The sequence below is a fragment of the Ambystoma mexicanum genome, chromosome 1p (genome assembly GCF_040938575.1).
Source record: "Ambystoma mexicanum isolate Mex_15411 chromosome 1p, UKY_AmexF1_1, whole genome shotgun sequence".
Taxonomy (NCBI): Eukaryota; Metazoa; Chordata; class Amphibia; order Caudata; family Ambystomatidae; genus Ambystoma; species Ambystoma mexicanum.
In genome coordinates this window covers 7386773-7409619 of record NC_090921.1, presented here as the reverse complement: position 1 = coordinate 7409619, position 22847 = coordinate 7386773, and the positions used below count along the sequence as shown (strand labels likewise).

General features: G+C 45.8%; 28 non-coding genes across 28 annotated transcripts; all 28 read right to left on the bottom strand.

Moving 5' to 3' along the window:
• Window positions 1–408: 408 nt before the first annotated feature.
• Window positions 409–480, bottom strand: TRNAC-GCA (transfer RNA cysteine (anticodon GCA)). The gene has a single exon. It is a non-coding gene; the product is annotated as a tRNA-Cys (tRNA).
• Window positions 481–1188: 708 nt separating this feature from the next.
• On the bottom strand, window positions 1189–1260 carry TRNAC-GCA (transfer RNA cysteine (anticodon GCA)). Its single transcript has one exon. It is a non-coding gene; the product is annotated as a tRNA-Cys (tRNA).
• A 711-nt stretch (window positions 1261–1971) lies between these two features.
• Window positions 1972–2043, bottom strand: TRNAC-GCA (transfer RNA cysteine (anticodon GCA)). The gene has a single exon. It is a non-coding gene; the product is annotated as a tRNA-Cys (tRNA).
• Window positions 2044–2751: 708 nt separating this feature from the next.
• TRNAC-GCA (transfer RNA cysteine (anticodon GCA)) lies at window positions 2752–2823 on the bottom strand. The gene has a single exon. It is a non-coding gene; the product is annotated as a tRNA-Cys (tRNA).
• Window positions 2824–3995: 1172 nt separating this feature from the next.
• On the bottom strand, window positions 3996–4067 carry TRNAC-GCA (transfer RNA cysteine (anticodon GCA)). Its single transcript has one exon. It is a non-coding gene; the product is annotated as a tRNA-Cys (tRNA).
• A 708-nt stretch (window positions 4068–4775) lies between these two features.
• TRNAC-GCA (transfer RNA cysteine (anticodon GCA)) lies at window positions 4776–4847 on the bottom strand. The gene has a single exon. It is a non-coding gene; the product is annotated as a tRNA-Cys (tRNA).
• Window positions 4848–5549: 702 nt separating this feature from the next.
• Window positions 5550–5621, bottom strand: TRNAC-GCA (transfer RNA cysteine (anticodon GCA)). The gene has a single exon. It is a non-coding gene; the product is annotated as a tRNA-Cys (tRNA).
• A 712-nt stretch (window positions 5622–6333) lies between these two features.
• Window positions 6334–6405, bottom strand: TRNAC-GCA (transfer RNA cysteine (anticodon GCA)). Its single transcript has one exon. It is a non-coding gene; the product is annotated as a tRNA-Cys (tRNA).
• Window positions 6406–7117: 712 nt separating this feature from the next.
• On the bottom strand, window positions 7118–7189 carry TRNAC-GCA (transfer RNA cysteine (anticodon GCA)). The gene has a single exon. It is a non-coding gene; the product is annotated as a tRNA-Cys (tRNA).
• Window positions 7190–7897: 708 nt separating this feature from the next.
• TRNAC-GCA (transfer RNA cysteine (anticodon GCA)) lies at window positions 7898–7969 on the bottom strand. The gene has a single exon. It is a non-coding gene; the product is annotated as a tRNA-Cys (tRNA).
• A 711-nt stretch (window positions 7970–8680) lies between these two features.
• TRNAC-GCA (transfer RNA cysteine (anticodon GCA)) lies at window positions 8681–8752 on the bottom strand. Its single transcript has one exon. It is a non-coding gene; the product is annotated as a tRNA-Cys (tRNA).
• A 712-nt stretch (window positions 8753–9464) lies between these two features.
• On the bottom strand, window positions 9465–9536 carry TRNAC-GCA (transfer RNA cysteine (anticodon GCA)). The gene has a single exon. It is a non-coding gene; the product is annotated as a tRNA-Cys (tRNA).
• A 708-nt stretch (window positions 9537–10244) lies between these two features.
• TRNAC-GCA (transfer RNA cysteine (anticodon GCA)) lies at window positions 10245–10316 on the bottom strand. The gene has a single exon. It is a non-coding gene; the product is annotated as a tRNA-Cys (tRNA).
• A 712-nt stretch (window positions 10317–11028) lies between these two features.
• TRNAC-GCA (transfer RNA cysteine (anticodon GCA)) lies at window positions 11029–11100 on the bottom strand. Its single transcript has one exon. It is a non-coding gene; the product is annotated as a tRNA-Cys (tRNA).
• Window positions 11101–11257: 157 nt separating this feature from the next.
• On the bottom strand, window positions 11258–11329 carry TRNAC-GCA (transfer RNA cysteine (anticodon GCA)). The gene has a single exon. It is a non-coding gene; the product is annotated as a tRNA-Cys (tRNA).
• A 709-nt stretch (window positions 11330–12038) lies between these two features.
• On the bottom strand, window positions 12039–12110 carry TRNAC-GCA (transfer RNA cysteine (anticodon GCA)). The gene has a single exon. It is a non-coding gene; the product is annotated as a tRNA-Cys (tRNA).
• Window positions 12111–12818: 708 nt separating this feature from the next.
• Window positions 12819–12890, bottom strand: TRNAC-GCA (transfer RNA cysteine (anticodon GCA)). The gene has a single exon. It is a non-coding gene; the product is annotated as a tRNA-Cys (tRNA).
• A 712-nt stretch (window positions 12891–13602) lies between these two features.
• TRNAC-GCA (transfer RNA cysteine (anticodon GCA)) lies at window positions 13603–13674 on the bottom strand. The gene has a single exon. It is a non-coding gene; the product is annotated as a tRNA-Cys (tRNA).
• A 708-nt stretch (window positions 13675–14382) lies between these two features.
• Window positions 14383–14454, bottom strand: TRNAC-GCA (transfer RNA cysteine (anticodon GCA)). The gene has a single exon. It is a non-coding gene; the product is annotated as a tRNA-Cys (tRNA).
• Window positions 14455–15166: 712 nt separating this feature from the next.
• On the bottom strand, window positions 15167–15238 carry TRNAC-GCA (transfer RNA cysteine (anticodon GCA)). Its single transcript has one exon. It is a non-coding gene; the product is annotated as a tRNA-Cys (tRNA).
• A 708-nt stretch (window positions 15239–15946) lies between these two features.
• Window positions 15947–16018, bottom strand: TRNAC-GCA (transfer RNA cysteine (anticodon GCA)). Its single transcript has one exon. It is a non-coding gene; the product is annotated as a tRNA-Cys (tRNA).
• A 1172-nt stretch (window positions 16019–17190) lies between these two features.
• TRNAC-GCA (transfer RNA cysteine (anticodon GCA)) lies at window positions 17191–17262 on the bottom strand. Its single transcript has one exon. It is a non-coding gene; the product is annotated as a tRNA-Cys (tRNA).
• Window positions 17263–17492: 230 nt separating this feature from the next.
• On the bottom strand, window positions 17493–17564 carry TRNAC-GCA (transfer RNA cysteine (anticodon GCA)). Its single transcript has one exon. It is a non-coding gene; the product is annotated as a tRNA-Cys (tRNA).
• Window positions 17565–18266: 702 nt separating this feature from the next.
• Window positions 18267–18338, bottom strand: TRNAC-GCA (transfer RNA cysteine (anticodon GCA)). Its single transcript has one exon. It is a non-coding gene; the product is annotated as a tRNA-Cys (tRNA).
• Window positions 18339–19050: 712 nt separating this feature from the next.
• Window positions 19051–19122, bottom strand: TRNAC-GCA (transfer RNA cysteine (anticodon GCA)). Its single transcript has one exon. It is a non-coding gene; the product is annotated as a tRNA-Cys (tRNA).
• Window positions 19123–19834: 712 nt separating this feature from the next.
• Window positions 19835–19906, bottom strand: TRNAC-GCA (transfer RNA cysteine (anticodon GCA)). The gene has a single exon. It is a non-coding gene; the product is annotated as a tRNA-Cys (tRNA).
• A 708-nt stretch (window positions 19907–20614) lies between these two features.
• Window positions 20615–20686, bottom strand: TRNAC-GCA (transfer RNA cysteine (anticodon GCA)). The gene has a single exon. It is a non-coding gene; the product is annotated as a tRNA-Cys (tRNA).
• Window positions 20687–22175: 1489 nt separating this feature from the next.
• Window positions 22176–22247, bottom strand: TRNAC-GCA (transfer RNA cysteine (anticodon GCA)). The gene has a single exon. It is a non-coding gene; the product is annotated as a tRNA-Cys (tRNA).
• Between the last annotated feature and the right edge of the window lie 600 nt (window positions 22248–22847).

Below are 22847 nucleotides of genomic sequence, written 5' to 3'. Positions count from 1 at the left end.
TTCCAAACAATGTATCCCACAAGCTACCATGGGGATGCAGGATAGCATACAACACCGGGACAACATTTGTTAGGGCTCCTGGGGGCCAATTTCAATCTGAATGTGCCCCGCTTGCTTACAGGTGTGGGGGATGAGGGGTGGACAGTGTGTAGCACCCTTGGGTTCTGTAAATACAAATGTTCCTTGATCTCAAGGAGCAGGCAGCAAAAGTGGAGCTAAAACACTAAACGGACACTTTAAAAAGTGCATAATTGCTGTTAGCAATATGTTAACTAGGATGAAACCAGAACACTTTTTGATCATGCATCTTGAAGGGTAAATGTTCACTGATGCCAAGTGTAATTAGAAAAGGAACACATATCTTTGTGAATAAACAATTATTTATTATTAAAATTTAAGAAAAGTAGAAGGGGACACCGGGATTTGAACCAGGGACCTCTTGATCTGCAGTCAAATGCTCTACCACTGAGCTATATCCCCGTGCTTTTAGCGAATCTTCTGATACTTTTCAGCCTGTCGATTCTGCGCTGGTCAAGCATTCAACGTTAATGATCCTGGAAGAGACACGTCAGCTGGATTTTGCACTTATGTGAAGGAGAAAGGGCGAGCAGCCCTGCCTTGTCCTGGTGACACCCCCTCCAAATCTCTTCAAAGCCACAACACCCAAGCCCTCCTTGCTGACAATCAGGCACTTTGCATAACAAAGAGCAGCTTAAGTGCTCGCTCACAGGGCCGGTGTTGTATGGGGCGGGGTATCCAAGTGAGCGTGGCTCCGGAGATTTCCAAACAATGTATCCCACAAGCTACCATGGGGTTGCAGGATAGGATACAACACCGGGACAACATTTGTTAGGGCTCCTGGGGGCCAATTTCAATCTGAATGTGCCCCGCTTGCTTACAGGTGTGGGGGGTGAGGAGTGGACAGTGTGTAGCACCCTTGGGTTCTGTAAATACAAATGTTCCTTGATCTCAAGGAGCAGGCAGCAAAAGTGGAGCTAAAACACTAAACGGACACTTTAAAAAGTGCATAATTGCTGTTAGCAATATGTTAACTAGGATGAAACCAGAACACTTTTTGATCATGCATCTTGAAGGGTAAAAGTTCACTGATGCCAAGTGTAATTAGAAAAGGAACACATATCTTTGTGAATAAACAATTATTTATTATTAAAATTTAAGAAAAGTAGAAGGGGACACCCGGATTTGAACCAGGGACCTCTTGATCTGCAGTCAAATGCTCTACCACTGAGCTATATCCCCGTGCTTTAGGGCATCTTCTGATACTTTTCAGGCTGTCAATTCTGCGCTGGTCAAGCATTCAACGTTAATGATCCTGGAAGAGACACGTCAGCTGGATTTAGCACTTATGTGAAGGAGAAAGGGCGAGCAGCCCTGCCTTGTCCTGGTGACACCCCCTCCAAATCTCTTCAAAGCAGCCACAACGCCCAAGCCCTCCTTGCTGACAATCAGGCACTTTGCATAACAAAGAGCGGGTTCAGTGCTCGCACACAGGGCTGGTGTTGTATGGGGCGGGGTATCCAAATGAGCGTGGCTCCGGAGATTGCCAAACAATGTATCCCACAAGCTACCATGGGTGATGCAGGATAGCGTACAACACTGGGACAACATTTGTTAGGGCTCCTGGGGGCCAATTTCAATCTGAATGTGCCCCGCTTGCTTACAGGTGTGGGGGATGAGGGGTGGACAGTGTGTAGCACCCTTGGGTTCTGTAAATACAAATGTTCCTTGATCTCAAGGAGCAGGCAGCAAAAGTGGAGCTAAAACACTAAACGGACACTTTAAAAAGTGCATAATTGCTGTTAGCAATATGTTAACTAGGATGAAACCAGAACACTTTTTGATCATGCATCTTGAAGGGTAAATGTTCACTGATGCCAAGTGTAATTAGAAAAGGAACACATATCTTTGTGAATAAACAATTATTTATTATTAAAATTTAAGAAAAGTAGAAGGGGACACCAGGATTTGAACCAGGGACCTCTTGATCTGCAGTCAAATGCTCTACCACTGAGCTATATCCCCGTGCTTTTAGCGAATCTTCTGATACTTTTCAGCCTGTCGATTCTGCGCTGGTCAAGCATTCAACGTTAATGATCCTGGAAGAGACACGTCAGCTGGATTTTGCACTTATGTGAAGGAGAAAGGGCGAGCAGCCCTGCCTTGTCCTGGTGACACCCCCTCCAAATCTCTTCAAAGCCACAACACCCAAGCCCTCCTTGCTGACAATCAGGCACTTTGCATAACAAAGAGCAGCTTTAGTGCTCGCTCACAGGGCCGGTGTTGTATGGGGCGGGGTATCCAAGTGAGCGTGGCAACGGAGATTTCCAAACAATGTATCCCACAAGCTACCATGGGGATGCAGGATAGCATACAACACCGGGACAACATTTGTTAGGGCTCCTGGGGGCCAATTTCAATCTGAATGTGCCCCGCTTGCTTACAGGTGTGGGGGGTGAGGGGTGGACAGTGTGTAGCACCCTTGGGTTCTGTAAATACAAATGTTCCTTGATCTCAAGGAGCAGGCAGCAAAAGTGGAGCTAAAACACTAAACGGACACTTTAAAAAGTGCATAATTGCTGTTAGCAATATGTTAACTAGGATGAAACCAGAACACTTTTTGATCATGCATCTTGAAGGGTAAATGTTCACTGATGCCAAGTGTAATTAGAAAAGGAACACATATCTTTGTGAATAAACAATTATTTATTATTAAAATTTAAGAAAAGTAGAAGGGGACACCCGGATTTGAACCAGGGACCTCTTGATCTGCAGTCAAATGCTCTACCACTGAGCTATATCCCCGTGCTTTTAGGGCATCTTCTGATACTTTTCAGGCTGTCGATTCTGCGCTGGTCAAGCATTCAACGTTAATGATCCTGGAAGAGACACGTCAGCTGGATTTAGCACTTATGTGAAGGAGAAAGGGCGAGCAGCCCTGCCTTGTCCTGGTGACACCCCCTCCAAATCTCTTCAAAGCAGCCACAACGCCCAAGCCCTCCTTGCTGACAATCAGGCACTTTGCATAACAAAGAGCGGGTTCAGTGCTCGCACACAGGGCCGGTGTTGTATGGGGCGGGGTATCCAAGTGAGCGTGGCTCCGGAGATTGCCAAACAATGTATCCCACAAGCTACCATGGTTGATGCAGGATAGCGTACAACACTGGGACAACGTTTGTTAGGGCTCCTGGGGGCCAATTTCAATCTGAATGTGCCCCGCTTGCTTACAGGTGTGGGGGATGAGGGGTGGACAGTGTGTAGCACCCTTGGGTTCTGTAAATACAAATGTTCCTTGATCTCAAGGAGCAGGCAGCAAAAGTGGAGCTAAAACACTAAACGGACACTTTAAAAAGTGCATAATTGCTGTCCGCAATATGTTAACTAGGATGAAACCAGAACACTTTTTGATCATGCATCTTGAAGGGTAAATGTTCACTGATGCCATGTGTAATTAGAAAAGGAACACATATCTTTGTGAATAAACAATTATTTATTATTAAAATTTAAGAAAAGTCAAAGGGGACACCCGGATTTGAACCAGGGACCTCTTGATCTGCAGCTCCGGAGATTTCCAAACAATGTATCCCACAAGCTACCATGGGGATGCAGGATAGCATACAACACCGGGACAACATTTGTTAGGGCTCCTGGGGGCCAATTTCAATCTGAATGTGCCCCGCTTGCTTACAGGTGTGGGGGATGAGGGGTGGACAGTGTGTAGCACCCTTGGGTTCTGTAAATACAAATGTTCCTTGATCTCAAGGAGCAGGCAGCAAAAGTGGAGCTAAAACACTAAACGGACACTTTAAAAAGTGCATAATTGCTGTTAGCAATATGTTAACTAGGATGAAACCAGAACACTTTTTGATCATGCATCTTGAAGGGTAAATGTTCACTGATGCCAAGTGTAATTAGAAAAGGAACACATATCTTTGTGAATAAACAATTATTTATTATTAAAATTTAAGAAAAGTAGAAGGGGACACCCGGATTTGAACCAGGGACCTCTTGATCTGCAGTCAAATGCTCTACCACTGAGCTATATCCCTGTGCTTTTAGCGAATCTTCTGATACTTTTCAGCCTGTCGATTCTGCGCTGGTCAAGCATTCAACGTTAATGATCCTGGAAGAGACACGTCAGCTGGATTTTGCACTTATGTGAAGGAGAAAGGGCGAGCAGCCCTGCCTTGTCCTGGTGACACCCTCTCCAAATCTCTTCAAAGCCACAACACCCAAGCCCTCCTTGCTGACAATCAGGCACTTTGCATAACAAAGAGCAGCTTTAGTGCTCGCTCACAGGGCCGGTGTTGTATGGGGCGGGGTATCCAAGAGAGCGTGGCTCCGGAGATTTCCAAACAATGTATCCCACAAGCTACCATGGGGATGCAGGATAGCATACAACACCGGGACAACATTTGTTAGGGCTCCTGGGGGCCAATTTCAATCTGAATGTGCCCCGCTTGCTTACAGGTGTGGGGGGTGAGGGGTGGACAGTGTGTAGCACCCTTGGGTTCTGTAAATACAAATGTTCCTTGATCTCAAGGAGCAGGCAGCAAAAGTGGAGCTAAAACACTAAACGGACACTTTAAAAAGTGCATAATTGCTGTTAGCAATATGTTAACTAGGATGAAACCAGAACACTTTTTGATCATGCATCTTGAAGGGTAAATGTTCACTGATACCAAGTGTAATTAGAAAAGGAACACATATCTTTGTGAATAAACAATTATTTATTATTAAAATTTAAGAAAAGTAGAAGGGAACACCCGGATTTGAACCAGGGACCTCTTGATCTGCAGTCAAATGCTCTATCACTGAGCTATATCCCCGTGCTTTTAGCGAATCTTCTGATACTTTTCAGGCTGTCGATTCTGCACTGGTCAAGCATTCAACGTTAATGATCCTGGAAGAGACACGTCAGCTGGATTTTGCACTTATGTGAAGGAGAAAGGGCGAGCAGCCCTGCCTTGTCCTGGTGACACCCCCTCCAAATCTCTTCAAAGCCACAACACCCAAGCCCTCCTTGCTGACAATCAGGCACTTTGCATAACAAAGAGCAGCTTTAGTGCTCGCTCACAGGGCCGGTGTTGTCGGGGTATCCAAGTGAGCGTGGCTCCGGAGATTTCCAAACAATGTATCCCACAAGCTACCATGGGGATGCAGGATAGCATAAAACACCGGGACAACATTTGTTAGGGCTCCTGGGGGCCAATTTCAATCTGAATGTGCCCCGCTTGCTTACAGGTGTGGGGGGTGAGGGGTGGACAGTATGTAGCACCCTTGGGTTCTGTAAATACAAATGTTCCTTGATCTCAAGGAGCAGGCAGCAAAAGTGGAGCTAAAACACTAAACGGACACTTTAAAAAGTGCATAATTGCTGTTAGCAATATGTTAACTAGGATGAAACCAGAACACTTTTTGATCATGCATCTTGAAGGGTAAATGTTCACTGATGCCAAGTGTAATTAGAAAAGGAACACATATCTTTGTGAATAAACAATTATTTATTATTAAAATTTAAGAAAAGTAGAAGGGGACACCCGGATTTGAACCAGGGACCTCTTGATCTGCAGTCAAATGCTCTACCACTGAGCTATATCCCCGTGCTTTTAGGGAATCTTCTGATACTTTTCAGGCTGACGATTCTGCGCTGGTCAAGCATTCAACTTTAATGATCCTGGAAGAGACACGTCAGCTGGATTTAGCACTTATGTGAAGGAGAAAGGGTGAGCAGCCCTGCCTTGTCCTGGTGACACCCCCTCCAAATCTCTTCAAAGCAGCCACAACGCCCAAGCCCTCCTTGCTGACAATCAGGCACTTTGCATAACAAAGAGCGGGTTCAGTGCTCGCACACAGGGCCGGTGTTGTATGGGGCGGGGTATCCAAGTGAGCGTGGCTCCGGAGATTGCCAAACAATGTATCCCACAAGCTACCATGGGTGATGCAGGATAGCGTACAACACTGGGACAACATTTGTTAGGGCTCCTGGGGGCCAATTTCAATCTGAATGTGCCCCGCTTGCTTACAGGTGTGGGGGATGAGGGGTGGACAGTGTGTAGCACCCTTGGGTTCTGTAAATACAAATGTTCCTTGATCTCAAGGAGCAGGCAGCAAAAGTGGAGCTAAAACACTAAACGGACACTTTAAAAAGTGCATAATTGCTGTCCGCAAGATGTTAACTAGGATGAAACCAGAACACTTTTTGATCATGCATCTTGAAGGGTAAATGTTCACTGATGCCAAGTGTAATTAGAAAAGGAACACATATCTTTGTGAATAAACAATTATTTATTATTAAAATTTAAGAAAAGTAGAAGGGGACACCCGGATTTGAACCAGGGACCTCTTGATCTGCAGTCAAATGCTCTACCACTGAACTATATCCCCGTGCTTTTAGCGATTCTTCTGATACTTTTCAGGCTGTCGATTCTGCACTGGTCAAGCATTCAACGTTAATGATCCTGGAAGAGACACGTCAGCTGGATTTTGCACTTATGTGAAGGAGAAAGGGCGAGCAGCCCTGCCTTGTCCTGGTGACACCCCCTCCAAATCTCTTCAAAGCAGCCACAACGCCCAAGCCCTCCTTGCTGACAATCAGGCACTTTGCATAACAAAGAGCGGGTTCAGTGCTCGCACACAGGGCCGGTGTTGTATGGGGCGGGGTATCCAAGTGAGCGTGGCTCCGGAGATTGCCAAACAATGTATCCCACAAGCTACCATGGGTGATGCAGGATAGCCTACAACACTGGGACAACATTTGTTAGGGCTCCTGGGGGCCAATTTCAATCTGAATGTGCCCCGCTTGCTTACAGGTGTGGGGGATGAGGGGTGGACAGTGTGTAGCACCCTTGGGTTCTGTAAATACAAATGTTCCTTGATCTCAAGGAGCAGGCAGCAAAAGTGGAGCTAAAACACTAAACGGACACTTTAAAAAGTGCATAATTGCTGTCCGCAAGATGTTAACTAGGATGAAACCAGAACACTTTTTGATCATGCATCTTGAAGCGTAAATGTTCACTGATGCCAAGTGTAATTAGAAAAGGAACACATATCTTTGTGAATAAACAATTATTTATTATTAAAATTTAAGAAAAGTCGAAGGGGACACCCGGATTTGAACCAGGGACCTCTTGATCTGCAGTCAAATGCTCTACCACTGAGCTATATCCCCGTGCTTTTAGCGAATCTTCTGATACTTTTCAGGCTGTCGATTCTGCGCTGGTCAAGCATTCAACGTTAATGATCCTGGAAGAGACACGTCAGCTGGATTTTGCACTTATGTGAAGGAGAAAGGGCGAGCAGCCCTGCCTTGTCCTTGTGACACCCCCTCCAAATCTCTTCAAAGCCACAACACCCAAGCCCTCCTTGCTGACAATCAGGCACTTTGCATAACAAAGAGCAGCTTTAGTGCTCGCTCACAGGGCCGGTGTTGTATGGGGCGGTGTATCCAAGTGAGCGTGGCTCCGGAGATTTCCAAACAATGTATCCCACAAGCTACCATGGGGATGCAGGATAGCATACAACACCGGGACAACATTTGTTAGGGCTCCTGGGGGCCAATTTCAATCTGAATGTGCCCCGCTTGCTTACAGGTGTGGGGGGTGAGGGGTGGACAGTGTGTAGCACCCTTGGGTTCTGTAAATACAAATGTTCCTTGATCTCAAGGAGCAGGCAGCAAAAGTGGAGCTAAAACACTAAACGGACACTTTAAAAAGTGCATAATTGCTGTTAGCAATATGTTAACTAGGATGAAACCAGAACACTTTTTGATCATGCATCTTGAAGGGTAAATGTTCACTGATGCCAAGTGTAATTAGAAAAGGAACACATATCTTTGTGAATAAACAATTATTTATTATTAAAATTTAAGAAAAGTGGAAGGGGACACCCGGATTTGAACCAGGGACCTCTTGATCTGCAGTCAAATGCTCTACCACTGAGCTATATCCCCGTGCTTTTAGCGAATCTTCTGATACTTTTCAGGCTGTCGATTCTGCGCTGGTCAAGCATTCAACGTTAATGATCCTGGAAGAGACACGTCAGCTGGATTTTGCACTTATGTGAAGGAGAAAGGGCGAGCAGCCCTGCCTTGTCCTGGTGACACCCCCTCCAAATCTCTTCAAAGCAGCCACAATGCCCAAGCCCTCCTTGCTGACAATCAGGCACTTTGCATAACAAAGAGCAGCTTTAGTGCTCGCTCACAGGGCCGGTGTTGTATGGGGCGGGGTATCCAAGTGAGCGTGGCTCCGGAGATTTCCAAACAATGTATCCCACAAGCTACCATGGGGATGCAGGATAGCATAAAACACCGGGACAACATTTGTTAGGGCTCCTGGGGGCCAATTTCAATCTGAATGTGCCCCGCTTGCTTACAGGTGTGGGGGGTGAGGGGTGGACAGTGTGTAGCACCCTTGGGTTCTGTAAATACAAATGTTCCTTGATCTCAAGGAGCAGGCAGCAAAAGTGGAGCTAAAACACTAAACTGACACTTTAAAAAGTGCATAATTGCTGTCCGCAAGATGTTAACTAGGATGAAACCAGAACACTTTTTGATCATGCATCTTGAAGCGTAAATGTTCACTGATGCCAAGTGTAATTAGAAAAGGAACACATATCTTTGTGAATAAACAATTATTTATTATTAAAATTTAAGAAAAGTCGAAGGGGACACCCGGATTTGAACCAGGGACCTCTTGATCTGCAGTCAAATGCTCTACCACTGAGCTATATCCCCGTGCTTTTAGGGAATCTTCTGATACTTTTCAGGCTGTCGATTCTGCGCTGGTCAAGCATTCAACGTTAATGATCCTGGAAGAGACACGTCAGCTGGATTTAGCACTTATGTGAAGGAGAAAGGGCGAGCAGCCCTGCCTTGTCCTGGTGACACCCCCTCCAAATCTCTTCAAAGCAGCCACAACACCCAAGCCCTCCTTGCTGACAATCAGGCACTTTGCATAACAAAGAGCGGGTTCAGTGCTCGCACACAGGGCCGGTGTTGTATGGGGCGGGGTATCCAAGTGAGCGTGGCTCCGGAGATTGCCAAACAGTGTATCCCACAAGCTACCATGGGTGATGCAGGATAGCGTACAACACTGGGACAACATTTGTTAGGGCTCCTGGGGGCCAATTTCAATCTGAATGTGCCCCGCTTGCTTACAGGTGTGGGGGATGAGGGGTGGACAGTGTGTAGCACCCTTGGGTTCTGTAAATACAAATGTTCCTTGATCTCAAGGAGCAGGCAGCAAAAGTGGAGCTAAAACACTAAACGGACACTTTAAAAAGTGCATAATTGCTGTCCGCAAGATGTTAACTAGGATGGAACCAGAACACTTTTTGATCATGCATCTTGAAGCGTAAATGTTCACTGATGCCAAGTGTAATTAGAAAAGGAACACATATCTTTGTGAATAAACAATTATTTATTATTAAAATTTAAGAAAAGTCGAAGGGGACACCCGGATTTGAACCAGGGACCTCTTGATCTGCAGTCAAATGCTCTACCACTGAGCTATATCCCCGTGCTTTTAGCGAATCTTCTGATACTTTTCAGGCTGTCGATTCTGCACTGGTCAAGCATTCAACGTTAATGATCCTGGAAGAGACACGTCAGCTGGATTTTGCACTTATGTGAAGGAGAAAGGGCGAGCAGCCCTGCCTTGTCCTGGTGACACCCCCTCCAAATCTCTTCAAAGCCACAACACCCAAGCCCTCCTTGCTGACAATCAGGCACTTTGCATAACAAAGAGCAGCTTTAGTGCTCGCTCACAGGGCCGGTGTTGTATGGGGCAGGGTATCCAAGTGAGCGTGGCTCCGGAGATTTCCAAACAATGTATCCCACAAGCTACCATGGGGATGCAGGATAGCATACAACACCGGGACAACATTTGTTAGGGCTCCTGGGGGCCAATTTCAATCTGAATGTGCCCCGCTTGCTTACAGGTGTGAGGGGTGAGGGGTGGACAGTATGTAGCACCCTTGGGTTCTGTAAATACAAATGTTCCTTGATCTCAAGGAGCAGGCAGCAAAAGTGGAGCTAAAACACTAAACGGACACTTTAAAAAGTGCATAATTGCTGTTAGCAATATGTTAACTAGGATGAAACCAGAACACTTTTTGATCATGCATCTTGAAGGGTAAATGTTCACTGATGCCAAGTGTAATTAGAAAAGGAACACATATCTTTGTGAATAAACAATTATTTATTATTAAAATTTAAGAAAAGTAGAAGGGGACACCCGGATTTGAACCAGGGACCTCTTGATCTGCAGTCAAATGCTCTACCACTGAGCTATATCCCCGTGCTTTTATGGAATCTTCTGATACTTTTCAGGCTGACGATTCTGCGCTGGTCAAGCATTCAACTTTAATGATCCTGGAAGAGACACGTCAGCTGGATTTAGCACTTATGTGAAGGAGAAAGGGTGAGCAGCCCTGCCTTGTCCTGGTGACACCCCCTCCAAATCTCTTCAAAGCAGCCACAACGCCCAAGCCCTCCTTGCTGACAATCAGGCACTTTGCATAACAAAGAGCGGGTTCAGTGCTCGCACACAGGGCCGGTGTTGTATGGGGCGGGGTATCCAAGTGAGCGTGGCTCCGGAGATTGCCAAACAATGTATCCCACAAGCTACCATGGGTGATGCAGGATAGCGTACAACACTGGGACAACATTTGTTAGGGCTCCTGGGGGCCAATTTCAATCTGAATGTGCCCCGCTTGCTTACAGGTGTGGGGGATGAGGGGTGGACAGTGTGTAGCACCCTTGGGTTCTGTAAATACAAATGTTCCTTGATCTCAAGGAGCAGGCAGCAAAAGTGGAGCTAAAACACTAAACGGACACTTTAAAAAGTGCATAATTGCTGTCCGCAAGATGTTAACTAGGATGAAACCAGAACACTTTTTGATCATGCATCTTGAAGCGTAAATGTTCACTGATGCCAAGTGTAATTAGAAAAGGAACACATATCTTTGTGAATAAGCAATTATTTATTATTAAAATTTAAGAAAAGTCGGAGGGGACACCCGGATTTGAACCAGGGACCTCTTGATCTGCAGTCAAATGCTCTACCACTGAGCTATATCCCCGTGCTGTCCGCAAGATGTTAACTAGGATGAAACCAGAACACTTTTTGATTATGCATCTTGAAGCGTAAATGTTCACTGATGCCAAGTGTAATTAGAAAAGGAACACATATCTTTGTGAATAAACAATTATTTATTATTAAAATTTAAGAAAAGTTGAAGGGGACACCCGGATTTGAACCAGGGACCTCTTGATCTGCAGTCAAATGCTCTACCACTGAGCTATATCCCCGTGCTTTTAGCGAATCTTCTGATACTTTTCAGGCTGTCGATTCTGCACTGGTCAAGCATTCAACGTTAATGATCCTGGAAGAGACACGTCAGCTGGATTTTGCACTTATGTGAAGGAGAAAGGGCGAGCAGCCCTGCCTTGTCCTGGTGACACCCCCTCCAAATCTCTTCAAAGCCACAACACCCAAGCCCTCCTTGCTGACAATCAGGCACTTTGCATAACAAAGAGCAGCTTTAGTGCTCGCTCACAGGGCCGGTGTTGTATGGGGCGGGGTATCCAAGTGAGCGTGGCTCCGGAGATTGCCAAACAATGTATCCCACAAGCTACCATGGGTGATGCAGGATAGCGTACAACACTGGGACAACATTTGTTAGGGCTCCTGGGGGCCAATTTCAATCTGAATGTGCCCCGCTTGCTTACAGGTGTGGGGGATGAGGGGTGGACAGTGTGTAGCACCCTTGGGTTCTGTAAATACAAATGTTCCTTGATCTCAAGGAGCAGGCAGCAAAAGTGGAGCTAAAACACTAAACGGACACTTTAAAAAGTGCATAATTGCTGTCCGCAAGATGTTAACTAGGATGAAACCGGAACACTTTTTGATCATGCATCTTGAAGCGTAAATGTTCACTGATGCCAAGTGTAATTAGAAAAGGAACACATATCTTTGTGAATAAACAATTATTTATTATTAAAATTTAAGAAAAGTCGAAGGGGACACCCGCATTTGAACCAGGGACCTCTTGATCTGCAGTCAAATGCTCTACCACTGAGCTATATCCCCGTGCTTTTAGCTGATCTTCTGATACTTTTCAGGCTGCCGATTCTGCACTGGTCAAGCATTCAACGTTAATGATCCTGGAAGAGACACGTCAGCTGGATTTTGCACTTATGTGAAGGAGAAAGGGCGAGCAGCCCTGCCTTGTCCTGGTGACACCCCCTCCAAATCTCTTCAAAGCCACAACACCCAAGCCCTCCTTGCTGACAATCAGGCACTTTGCATATCAAAGAGCAGCTTTAGTGCTCGCTCACAGGGCCGGTGTTGTATGGGGCGGGGTATCCAAGTGAGCGTGGCTCCGGAGATTTCCAAACAATGTATCCCACAAGCTACCATGGGGATGCAGGATAGCATAAAACACCGGGACAACATTTGTTAGGGCTCCTGGGGGCCAATTTCAATCTGAATGTGCCCCGCTTGCTTACAGGTGTGGGGGGTGAGGGGTGGACAGTGTGTAGCACCCTTGGGTTCTGTAAATACAAATGTTCCTTGATCTCAAGGAGCAGGCAGCAAAAGTGGAGCTAAAACACTAAACGGACACTTTAAAAAGTGCATAATTGCTGTCCGCAAGATGTTAACTAGGATGAAACCAGAACACTTTTTGATCATGCATCTTGAAGCGTAAATGTTCACTGATGCCAAGTGTAATTAGAAAAGGAACACATATCTTTGTGAATAAACAATTATTTATTATTAAAATTTAAGAAAAGTCGAAGGGGACACCCGGATTTGAACCAGGGACCTCTTGATCTGCAGTCAAATGCTCTACCACTGAGCTATATCCCCGTGCTTTTAGGGAATCTTCTGATACTTTTCAGGCTGTCGATTCTGCGCTGGTCAAGCATTCAACGTTAATGATCCTGGAAGAGACACGTCAGCTGGATTTAGCACTTATGTGAAGGAGAAAGGGCGAGCAGCCCTGCCTTGTCCTGGTGACACCCCCTCCAAATCTCTTCAAAGCAGCCACAACGCCCAAGCCCTCCTTGCTGACAATCAGGCACTTTGCATAACAAAGAGCGGGTTCAGTGCTCGCACACAGGGACGGTGTTGTATGGGGCGGGGTATCCAAGTGAGCGTGGCTCCGGAGATTGCCAAACAGTGTATCCCACAAGCTACCATGGGTGATGCAGGATAGCGTACAACACTGGGACAACATTTGTTAGGGCTCCTGGGGGCCAATTTCAATCTGAATGTGCCCCGCTTGCTTACAGGTGTGGGGGATGAGGGGTGGACAGTGTGTAGTACCCTTGGGTTCTGTAAATACAAATGTTCCTTGATCTCAAGGAGCAGGCAGCAAAAGTGGAGCTAAAACACTAAACGGACACTTTAAAAAGTGCATAATTGCTGTTAGCAATATGTTAACTAGGATGAAACCAGAACACTTTTTGATCATGCATCTTGAAGGGTAAATGTTCACTGATGCCAAGTGTATTTAGAAAAGGAACACATATCTTTGTGAATAAACAATTATTTATTATTAAAATTTAAGAAAAGTAGAAGGGGACACCGGGATTTGAACCAGGGACCTCTTGATCTGCAGTCAAATGCTCTACCACTGAGCTATATCCCCGTGCTTTTAGCGAATCTTCTGATACTTTTCAGCCTGTCGATTCTGCGCTGGTCAAGCATTCAACGTTAATGATCCTGGAAGAGACACGTCAGCTGGATTTTGCACTTATGTGAAGGAGAAAGGACGAGCAGCCCTGCCTTGTCCTGGTGACACCCCCTCCAAATCTCTTCAAAGCCACAACACCCAAGCCCTCCTTGCTGACAATCAGGCACTTTGCATAACAAAGAGCAGCTTAAGTGCTCGCTCACAGGGCCGGTGTTGTATGGGGCGGGGTATCCAAGTGAGCGTGGCTCCGGAGATTTCCAAACAATGTATCCCACAAGCTACCATGGGGTTGCAGGATAGCATACAACACCGGGACAACATTTGTTAGGGCTCCTGGGGGCCAATTTCAATCTGAATGTGCCCCGCTTGCTTACAGGTGTGGGGGGTGAGGAGTGGACAGTGTGTAGCACCCTTGGGTTCTGTAAATACAAATGTTCCTTGATCTCAAGGAGCAGGCAGCAAAAGTGGAGCTAAAACACTAAACGGACACTTTAAAAAGTGCATAATTGCTGTTAGCAATATGTTAACTAGGATGAAACCAGAACACTTTTTGATCATGCATCTTGAAGGGTAAATGTTCACTGATGCCAAGTGTAATTAGAAAAGGAACACATATCTTTGTGAATAAACAATTATTTATTATTAAAATTTAAGAAAAGTAGAAGGGGACACCCGGATTTGAACCAGGGACCTCTTGATCTGCAGTCAAATGCTCTACCACTGAGCTATATCCCCGTGCTTTTAGGGCATCTTCTGATACTTTTCAGGCTGTCAATTCTGCGCTGGTCAAGCATTCAACGTTAATGATCCTGGAAGAGACACGTCAGCTGGATTTAGCACTTATGTGAAGGAGAAAGGGCGAGCAGCCCTGCCTTGTCCTGGTGACACCCCCTCCAAATCTCTTCAAAGCAGCCACAACGCCCAAGCCCTCCTTGCTGACAATCAGGCACTTTGCATAACAAAGAGCGGGTTCAGTGCTCGCACACAGGGCTGGTGTTGTATGGGGCGGGGTATCCAAATGAGCGTGGCTCCGGAGATTGCCAAACAATGTATCCCACAAGCTACCATGGGAGATGCAGGATAGCGTACAACACTGGGACAACATTTGTTAGGGCTCCTGGGGGCCAATTTCAATCTGAATGTGCCCCGCTTGCTTACAGGTGTGGGGGATGAGGGGTGGACAGTGTGTAGCACCCTTGGGTTCTGTAAATACAAATGTTCCTTGATCTCAAGGAGCAGGCAGCAAAAGTGGAGCTAAAACACTAAACGGACACTTTAAAAAGTGCATAATTGCTGTTAGCAATATGTTAACTAGGATGAAACCAGAACACTTTTTGATCATGCATCTTCAAGGGTAAATGTTCACTGATGCCAAGTGTAATTAGAAAAGGAACACATATCTTTGTGAATAAACAATTATTTATTATTAAAATTTAAGAAAAGTAGAAGGGGACACCAGGATTTGAACCAGGGACCTCTTGATCTGCAGTCAAATGCTCTACCACTGAGCTATATCCCCGTGCTTTTAGCGAATCTTCTGATACTTTTCAGCCTGTCGATTCTGCGCTGGTCAAGCATTCAACGTTAATGATCCTGGAAGAGACACGTCAGCTGGATTTTGCACTTATGTGAAGGAGAAAGGGCGAGCAGCCCTGCCTTGTCCTGGTGACACCCCCTCCAAATCTCTTCAAAGCCACAACACCCAAGCCCTCCTTGCTGACAATCAGGCACTTTGCATAACAAAGAGCAGCTTTAGTGCTCGCTCACAGGGCCGGTGTTGTATGGGGCGGGGTATCCAAGTGAGCGTGGCTCCGGAGATTTCCAAACAATGTATCCCACAAGCTACCATGGGGATGCAGGATAGCATACAACACCGGGACAACATTTGTTAGGGCTCCTGGGGGCCAATTTCAATCTGAATGTGCCCCGCTTGCTTACAGGTGTGGGGGGTGAGGGGTGGACAGTGTGTAGCACCCTTGGGTTCTGTAAATACAAATGTTCCTTGATCTCAAGGAGCAGGCAGCAAAAGTGGAGCTAAAACACTAAACGGACACTTTAAAAAGTGCATAATTGCTGTTAGCAATATGTTAACTAGGATGAAACCAGAACACTTTTTGATCATGCATCTTGAAGGGTAAATGTTCACTGATGCCAAGTGTAATTAGAAAAGGAACACATATCTTTGTGAATAAACAATTATTTATTATTAAAATTTAAGAAAAGTAGAAGGGGACACCCGGATTTGAACCAGGGACCTCTTGATCTGCAGTCAAATGCTCTACCACTGAGCTATATCCCCGTGCTTTTAGGGCATCTTCTGATACTTTTCAGGCTGTCGATTCTGCGCTGGTCAAGCATTCAACGTTAATGATCCTGGAAGAGACACGTCAGCTGGATTTAGCACTTATGTGAAGGAGAAAGGGCGAGCAGCCCTGCCTTGTCCTGGTGACACCCCCTCCAAATCTCTTCAAAGCAGCCACAACGCCCAAGCCCTCCTTGCTGACAATCAGGCACTTTGCATAACAAAGAGCGGGTTCAGTGCTCGCACACAGGGCCGGTGTTGTATGGGGCGGTGTATCCAAGTGAGCGTGGCTCCGGAGATTGCCAAACAATGTATCCCACAAGCTACCATGGTTGATGCAGGATAGCGTACAACACTGGGACAACGTTTGTTAGGGCTCCTGGGGGCCAATTTCAATCTGAATGTGCCCCGCTTGCTTACAGGTGTGGGGGATGAGGGGTGGACAGTGTGTAGCACCCTTGGGTTCTGTAAATACAAATGTTCCTTGATCTCAAGGAGCAGGCAGCAAAAGTGGAGCTAAAACACTAAACGGACACTTTAAAAAGTGCATAATTGCTGTCCGCAATATGTTAACTAGGATGAAACCAGAACACTTTTTGATCATGCATCTTGAAGGGTAAATGTTCACTGATGCCAAGTGTAATTAGAAAAGGAACACATATCTTTGTGAATAAACAATTATTTATTATTAAAATTTAAGAAAAGTCAAAGGGGACACCCGGATTTGAACCAGGGACCTCTTGATCTGCAGCTCCGGAGATTTCCAAACAATGTATCCCACAAGCTACCATGGGGATGCAGGATAGCATACAACACCGGGACAACATTTGTTAGGGCTCCTGGATGCCAATTTCAATCTGAATGTGCCCCGCTTGCTTACAGGTGTGGGGGATGAGGGGTGGACAGTGTGTAGCACCCTTGGGTTCTGTAAATACAAATGTTCCTTGATCTCAAGGAGCAGGCAGCAAAAGTGGAGCTAAAACACTAAACGGACACTTTAAAAAGTGCATAATTGCTGTTAGCAATATGTTAACTAGGATGAAACCAGAACACTTTTTGATCATGCATCTTGAAGGGTAAATGTTCACTGATGCCAAGTGTAATTAGAAAAGGAACACATATCTTTGTGAATAAACAATTATTTATTATTAAAATTTAAGAAAAGTAGAAGGGGACACCCGGATTTGAACCAGGGACCTCTTGATCTGCAGTCAAATGCTCTACCACTGAGCTATATCCCTGTGCTTTTAGCGAATCTTCTGATACTTTTCAGCCTGTCGATTCTGCGCTGGTCAAGCATTCAACGTTAATGATCCTGGAAGATCATTATGTTAACTAGGATGAAACCAGAACACTTTTTGATCATGCATCTTGAAGGGTAAATGTTCACTGATGCCAAGTGTAATTAGAAAAGGAACACATATCTTTGTGAATAAACAATTATTTATTATTAAAATTTAAGAAAAGTAGAAGGGGACACCCGGATTTGAACCAGGGACCTCTTGATCTGCAGTCAAATGCTCTACCACTGAGCTATATCCCTGTGCTTTTAGCGAATCTTCTGATACTTTTCAGCCTGTCGATTCTGCGCTGGTCAAGCATTCAACGTTAATGATCCTGGAAGAGACACGTCAGCTGGATTTTGCACTTATGTGAAGGAGAAAGGGCGAGCAGCCCTGCCTTGTCCTGGTGACACCCCCTCCAAATCTCTTCAAAGCCACAACACCCAAGCCCTCCTTGCTGACAATCAGGCACTTTGCATAACAAAGAGCAGCTTTAGTGCTCGCTCACAGGGCCGGTGTTGTCGGGGTATCCAAGTGAGCGTGGCTCCGGAGATTTCCAAACAATGTATCCCACAAGCTACCATGGGGATGCAGGATAGCATAAAACACCGGGACAACATTTGTTAGGGCTCCTGGGGGCCAATTTCAATCTGAATGTGCCCCGCTTGCTTACAGGTGTGGGGGGTGAGGGGTGGACAGTATGTAGCACCCTTGGGTTCTGTAAATACAAATGTTCCTTGATCTCAAGGAGCAGGCAGCAAAAGTGGAGCTAAAACACTAAACGGACACTTTAAAAAGTGCATAATTGCTGTTAGCAATATGTTAACTAGGATGAAACCAGAACACTTTTTGATCATGCATCTTGAAGGGTAAATGTTCACTGATGCCAAGTGTAATTAGAAAAGGAACACATATCTTTGTGAATAAACAATTATTTATTATTAAAATTTAAGAAAAGTAGAAGGGGACACCCGGATTTGAACCAGGGACCTCTTGATCTGCAGTCAAATGCTCTACCACTGAGCTATATCCCCGTGCTTTTAGGGAATCTTCTGATACTTTTCAGGCTGACGATTCTGCGCTGGTCAAGCATTCAACTTTAATGATCCTGGAAGAGACACGTCAGCTGGATTTAGCACTTATGTGAAGGAGAAAGGGTGAGCAGCCCTGCCTTGTCCTGGTGACACCCCCTCCAAATCTCTTCAAAGCAGCCACAACGCCCAAGCCCTCCTTGCTGACAATCAGGCACTTTGCATAACAAAGAGCGGGTTCAGTGCTCGCACACAGGGCCGGTGTTGTATGGGGCGGTGTATCCAAGTGAGCGTGGCTCCGGAGATTGCCAAACAATGTATCCCACAAGCTACCATGGTTGATGCAGGATAGCGTACAACACTGGGACAACGTTTGTTAGGGCTCCTGGGGGCCAATTTCAATCTGAATGTGCCCCGCTTGCTTACAGGTGTGGGGGATGAGGGGTGGACAGTGTGTAGCACCCTTGGGTTCTGTAAATACAAATGTTCCTTGATCTCAAGGAGCAGGCAGCAAAAGTGGAGCTAAAACACTAAACGGACACTTTAAAAAGTGCATAATTGCTGTCCGCAAGATGTTAACTAGGATGAAACCAGAACACTTTTTGATCATGCATCTTGAAGGGTAAATGTTCACTGATGCCAAGTGTAATTAGAAAAGGAACACATATCTTTGTGAATAAACAATTATTTATTATTAAAATTTAAGAAAAGTAGAAGGGGACACCCGGATTTGAACCAGGGACCTCTTGATCTGCAGTCAAATGCTCTACCACTGAGCTATATCCCCGTGCTTTTAGCGAATCTTCTGATACTTTTCAGGCTGTCGATTCTGCACTGGTCAAGCATTCAACGTTAATGATCCTGGAAGAGACACGTCAGCTGGATTTTGCACTTATGTGAAGGAGAAACGGCGAGCAGCCCTGCCTTGTCCTGGTGACACCCCCTCCAAATCTCTTCAAAGCAGCCACAACGCCCAAGCCCTCCTTGCTGACAATCAGGCACTTTGCATAACAAAGAGCGGGTTCAGTGCTCGCACACAGGGCCGGTGTTGTATGGGGCGGGGTATCCAAGTGAGCGTGGCTCCGGAGATTGCCAAACAATGTATCCCACAAGCTACCATGGGTGATGCAGGATAGCGTACAACACTGGGACAACATTTGTTAGGGCTCCTGGGGGCCAATTTCAATCTGAATGTGCCCCGCTTGCTTACAGGTGTGGGGGATGAGGGGTGGACAGTGTGTAGCACCCTTGGGTTCTGTAAATACAAATGTTCCTTGATCTCAAGGAGCAGGCAGCAAAAGTGGAGCTAAAACACTAAACGGACACTTTAAAAAGTGCATAATTGCTGTCCGCAAGATGTTAACTAGGATGAAACCAGAACACTTTTTGATCATGCATCTTGAAGCGTAAATGTTCACTGATGCCAAGTGTAATTAGAAAAGGAACACATATCTTTGTGAATAAACAATTATTTATTATTAAAATTTAAGAAAAGTCGAAGGGGACACCCGGATTTGAACCAGGGACCTCTTGATCTGCAGTCAAATGCTCTACCACTGAGCTATATCCCCGTGCTTTTAGCGAATCTTCTGATACTTTTCAGGCTGTCGATTCTGCGCTGGTCAAGCATTCAACGTTAATGATCCTGGAAGAGACACGTCAGCTGGATTTTGCACTTATGTGAAGGAGAAAGGGCGAGCAGCCCTGCCTTGTCCTTGTGACACCCCCTCCAAATCTCTTCAAAGCCACAACACCCAAGCCCTCCTTGCTGACAATCAGGCACTTTGCATAACAAAGAGCAGCTTTAGTGCTCGCTCACAGGGCCGGTGTTGTATGGGGCGGTGTATCCAAGTGAGCGTGGCTCCGGAGATTTCCAAACAATGTATCCCACAAGCTACCATGGGGATGCAGGATAGCATACAACACCGGGACAACATTTGTTAGGGCTCCTGGGGGCCAATTTCAATCTGAATGTGCCCCGCTTGCTTACAGGTGTGGGGGGTGAGGGGTGGACAGTGTGTAGCACCCTTGGGTTCTGTAAATACAAATGTTCCTTGATCTCAAGGAGCAGGCAGCAAAAGTGGAGCTAAAACACTAAACGGACACTTTAAAAAGTGCATAATTGCTGTTAGCAATATGTTAACTAGGATGAAACCAGAACACTTTTTGATCATGCATCTTGAAGGGTAAATGTTCACTGATGCCAAGTGTAATTAGAAAAGGAACACATATCTTTGTGAATAAACAATTATTTATTATTAAAATTTAAGAAAAGTCGAAGGGGACACCCGGATTTGAACCAGGGACCTCTTGATCTGCAGTCAAATGCTCTACCACTGAGCTATATCCCCGTGCTTTTAGCGAATCTTCTGATACTTTTCAGGCTGTCGATTCTGCGCTGGTCAAGCATTCAACGTTAATGATCCTGGAAGAGACACGTCAGCTGGATTTTGCACTTATGTGAAGGAGAAAGGGCGAGCAGCCCTGCCTTGTCCTGGTGACACCCCCTCCAAATCTCTTCAAAGCAGCCACAATGCCCAAGCCCTCCTTGCTGACAATCAGGCACTTTGCATAACAAAGAGCAGCTTTAGTGCTCGCTCAAAGGGCCGGTGTTGTATGGGGCGGGGTATCCAAGTGAGCGTGGCTCCGGAGATTTCCAAACAATGTATCCCACAAGCTACCATGGGGATGCAGGATAGCATAAAACACCGGGACAACATTTGTTAGGGCTCCTGGGGGCCAATTTCAATCTGAATGTGCCCCGCTTGCTTACAGGTGTGGGGGGTGAGGGGTGGGCAGTGTGTAGCACCCTTGGGTTCTGTAAATACAAATGTTCCTTGATCTCAAGGAGCAGGCAGCAAAAGTGGAGCTAAAACACTAAACGGACACTTTAAAAAGTGCATAATTGCTGTCCGCAAGATGTTAACTAGGATGAAACCAGAACACTTTTTGATCATGCATCTTGAAGCGTAAATGTTCACTGATGCCAAGTGTAATTAGAAAAGGAACACATATCTTTGTGAATAAACAATTATTTATTATTAAAATTTAAGAAAAGTCGAAGGGGACACGCAGATTTGAACCAGGGACCTCTTGATCTGCAGTCAAATGCTCTACCACTGAGCTATATCCCCGTGCTTTTAGCGAATCTTCTGATACTTTTCAGGCTGTCGATTCTGCGCTGGTCAAGCATTCAACGTTAATGATCCTGGAAGAGACACGTCAGCTGGATTTTGCACTTATGTGAAGGAGAAAGGGCGAGCAGCCCTGCCTTGTCCTGGTGACACCCCCTCCAAATCTCTTCAAAGCAGCCACAACGCCCAAGCCCTCCTTGCTGACAATCAGGCACTTTGCATAACAAAGAGCGGGTTCAGTGCTCGCACACGGTGTTGTATGGGGCGGGGTATCCAAGTGAGCTTGGCTCCGGAGATTGCCAAACAGTGTATCCCACAAGCTACCATGGGTGATGCAGGATAGCGTACAACACTGGGACAACATTTGTTAGGGCTCCTGGGGGCCAATTTCAATCTGAATGTGCCCCGCTTGCTTACAGGTGTGGGGGATGAGGGGTGGACAGTGTGTAGCACCCTTGGGTTCTGTAAATACAAATGTTCCTTGATCTCAAGGAGCAGGCAGCAAAAGTGGAGCTAAAACACTAAACGGACACTTTAAAAAGTGCATAATTGCTGTCCGCAAGATGTTAACTAGGATGAAACCAGAACACTTTTTGATCATGCATCTTGAAGCGTAAATGTTCACTGATGCCAAGTGTAATTAGAAAAGGAACACATATCTTTGTGAATAAACAATTATTTATTATTAAAATTTAAGAAAAGTCGGAGGGGACACCGGGATTTGAACCAGGGACCTCTTGATCTGCAGTCAAATGCTCTACCACTGAGCTATATCCCCGTGCTTTTAGCGAATCTTCTGATACTTTTCAGGCTGTCGATTCTGCACTGGTCAAGCATTCAACGTTAATGATCCTGGAAGAGACACGTCAGCTGGATTTTGCACTTATGTGAAGGAGAAAGGGCGAGCAGCCCTGCCTTGTCCTGGTGACACCCCCTCCAAATCTCTTCAAAGCCACAACACCCAAGCCCTCCTTGCTGACAATCAGGCACTTTGCATAACAAAGAGCAGCTTTAGTGCTCGCTCACAGGGCCGGTGTTGTATGGGGCGGGGTATCCAAGTGAGCGTGGCTCCGGAGATTTCCAAACAATGTATCCCACAAGCTACCATGGGGATGCAGGATAGCATAACACACCGGGACAACATTTGTTAGGGCTCCTGGGGGCCAATTTCAATCTGAATGTGCCCCGCTTGCTTACAGGTGTGGGGGGTGAGGGGTGGACAGTGTGTAGCACCCTTGGGTTCTGTAAATACAAATGTTCCTTGATCTCAAGGAGCAGGCAGCAAAAGTGGAGCTAAAACACTAAACGGACACTTTAAAAAGTGCATAATTGCTGTCCGCAAGATGTTAACTAGGATGAAACCAGAACACTTTTTGAT